Raw genomic sequence first — 3,569 nt, 5'->3', positions numbered from 1 at the left:
TCTTATGGTTGAAGCTGATGCTGCAAATCCTCCTGCTATGGACAACAGTTTTGCTACTGCTTCTGCTGGACCTTCTGTCTCTGTTCTGATGAACACTTTGGACAAGCTTCAACAAAATCAAGCAAGTTTGGCTACTCGTCTAGATAAGCATGAGGACACTCATGTTGAGTTCAGATCTTTTATGAAGGATCAGAAGGAAGCTACTCAGAAGCAAGTTGAAGACACTGCTGAGATTAAGAACCTTCTGGCCGTTTTAGCTTCTAAGCTTAGCCAGTCGTAGTCTGTCTTGTGTCTTAGTTTGTTTTCTTTGTTTTTTGCATCTGCTTGAATTGCATATGTTTTTGTATTCTCTTATCTTCTGATGATTATCAATGAAAAATTATCTTTTCTTTCTTCACTCTATGTGTCTTTTTCATGTGAATCTTTATGCTTTTTGATGTTATGACAAAAAGGGGGAGAAATGTGATAATTGAATTGATTTATAATATCAGTTGCTGGGATTAAGTCTCAACATTTCCTAACATTATTTGCAAGTATTTCTGTCTCTGATAGCTTTGCAGAAATATGATATTCTGGACAAAGCTCAACATGAGAAGCAAATACATGGGGAAAAGCAATTCTAAGGAAAGGCAAGCTCTTAAAGAATTGAAGCAAGCTTAGTGCTCTGAAGCTTCAAGATCAGAAGCAAGAAGAATGCTTTGATATAATTGATTATAAAGGGAAATTCAAAGCTCTGCAGCTGTCCAATGGAAGCTCTGAATGTTCTGAAGTTCTATTCTACGTGAAAGTCTCAACTGAAATGGAAAAATACTCAGGGAAGTCTTTTATTTACAAATTTTTCTAGTATTAATTTCTGGATACAAATTATCTTTGTTCATTATATATGTTCTAGTATTAATTGTCTTTGTTCATCTGATCTTCTGGATACAAATTCATATCAATTATATATGTTTTTGTCATCATCAAAAAGGGGGAGATTGTTAGAACAAGAATTGTTCTGATCAATATTCTGTGTTTTGATGATAACATTATATATGAATTTTGTATAAGATAATTTGGTACTCTAATCCTTTGCATTTTCCATTTCAGGAAATATATAAAGAGTATGTACAAATCAGCGCTCAGAAGCACTGACTCAGAAGGTTTTGGATGGCTTCATCAGAACATGCTCTAGAAAGACATCAGAAGATGGTCAAGCAGAATCAGAACATGAACTGTAAAGAATCAGAAGAATGAAGTCAGAAGCAGAAGCTCTGAAGCTCTGATGGTATCACGCTCAAAGATCTTCAAAGTCAGAAGACAGAAGATGCTCTACACCAAAGCTGTTGACTCTGATATTCAAACGTTGTTATCTACAAAATCTGAGTCCAGAAGAAAGTACAAGATGAAAGGCTGAAACGTCAAATCTCTTACTAACAAAAGGAACGTTAGAAGCTACAAAAGGCAAAGTCAGTAAAAGCAGCAAGAGCAAGGCTCGAGGTAGTTGACAAAAGTGTGAAACATTAAATGCAGCGTTGTACTATTCACGCAAAGCATTAAATGCTCCCAACGGTCATTTCCTCTCAGCGCCTATAAATAGAAGTTCTGATCAGAAGCAAAGTAGAACACGTGTGCAAATATACTGAAACACTGTCAAAATCAAAGCTTACGAACTTCATCTTCAACCTCGCAAACTCTTGTAATATTTTAGTGAGTGTTAAGCTTAGAACTTAAGAAAAATATCACTGTTGTGATTACAGCTTTATTAGAAGCATTCAAACTCTTGTAAACTTTATTTTACATTGATTGTAAAAGAATATCTAGAGTGATCAAGTTGTGATCTGTAGACTCTAAAAGGATTCCTAAAGTGATCAAGTTGTGATCTGTATACTCTAGAAGACTTAGAGGTTATCTAAGTGGAAAACCATTGTAATCAGTTGGATTAGTGGATTAAATCCTCAGTTGAGGTAAATCACTCTAAGGGGGTGGACTGGAGTAGTTTGATTAACAACGAACCATGATAAAAATCATTGTGTTGATTGGTTTTTTCTTCTAAGTTTTTGAGATACACTTATTCAATCCCCCCTTTCTAAGTGTTTTTCTATCCTTCAGATTCTAACCTGGCGACCGGGGCAAAAGTTTCATTATAGTCAATACCTTCCTGTTGACTATATCCTTGTCCAACCAGTCGTGCTTTGTTTCTGATGACTTCTCCTTGCTCATTCATTTTGTTTCTGAACACCCACTTTGTTCCAATTATATTAAATCCTTTAGGTTTTGAACTAGATCCCATACATCATTTATGGTAAATTGATTTAATTCCTCTTGCATAGCAATAATCCAATATGTATCTTGAAAAGCTTCATCAATTGAAGTTGGCTCAATCATATAAACTAATCTAAATAGTGAATTTTCATTATTTCTGAGAAATGATCTAGTTCTGATGGGGTCATGTTTGTTTTCAAGTTTGACATCTTCTGGATGATGTATAGTGAGTCTCGGAAATCTTCTGAAAGAGGGTTCTTCAGAATTTCTTAAGTTCTCCATAGTTGTGGTTGAAGGAACTTCTGATGCGTTTTCAGCTTCTGAATCTTTAGAGTTTGTGACCTGTACTTCCATATCTGTAAAATTTTCAGATTGCTTTGGCTTTTGATGGCCAAGCTTATCATCAAATCTGATATTGATTGATTCTTCAACAATCAAGGTTTCTATATTATAGCCTTTTGAGCGTTCAGAGTATCCCAGCAGAAAACACTTTTGTGCTTTAGAATCAAACTTGTTCAGATGTTCTTTAGTATTTAGAATGTAGCAAGTGTTAAAACAAGATTGAGAATCCTTGTTCAGAATCTGGTTTTGATGATAACAAGCATATATTTTGTGAGTAACAATTTTACTACTAATGCTTTCATTAAGTGTGCATATATTATGCTATAAAGCCTTAAACAACAGCATCAGAAAGAAATTCAGACAAGCTTCAAGGAATTAAATAGGAATATCAGATACATGAAGGCTCATTACAACAAGAAGATCACATGAGTAAATGATCAAAAGTTTTGAACATAAAGCAAGAATTCAACAATCAGTGACAAAAGATCAGAAGTACAAACAACATCAACATTCACAACAAAAGAAGTTTTGACTCTGTATTCAGAAGCTTCGAAGAACAGCATAAATTGGTCCAATTAAATCACATGCAAGAAATCACAATACTCAATGCAAAGAAAAAATTATGACATCCATTGTCGTCTACATCTTTATAAAATAAAGGAAAACACGCTACCAAGATAAACTGTCTTGAAAGAAGGAAAACAAGGAAGACACGCTACCAAAGATAAGATTCGCCTTGGAAATAGGTGTGTCATCATTCGGTCTACTGCAAGCATTAATGCCATGTTCAAAGCGTGAGACAGCTTGAGCAAGAAAATGAGCATAAGATTTATTAAGCTACTCCATTAGAGGAAACACACACAAAGTGTATGATGAAACGACTATGTTGAAATACACATCAACAACCTATGAAAAGCAAAATGAAAGAGTGAAAAAGAAAACTCTGCATGTTCTGCAGTATGCTCCAATGGAGTTATAAGAAA

The sequence above is a fragment of the Vicia villosa genome, linkage group LG6 (genome assembly GCF_029867415.1).
Source record: "Vicia villosa cultivar HV-30 ecotype Madison, WI linkage group LG6, Vvil1.0, whole genome shotgun sequence".
In the NCBI taxonomy this organism is placed as follows: domain Eukaryota; kingdom Viridiplantae; phylum Streptophyta; class Magnoliopsida; order Fabales; family Fabaceae; genus Vicia; species Vicia villosa.
Note: the sequence above shows the minus strand (reverse complement) of the source record.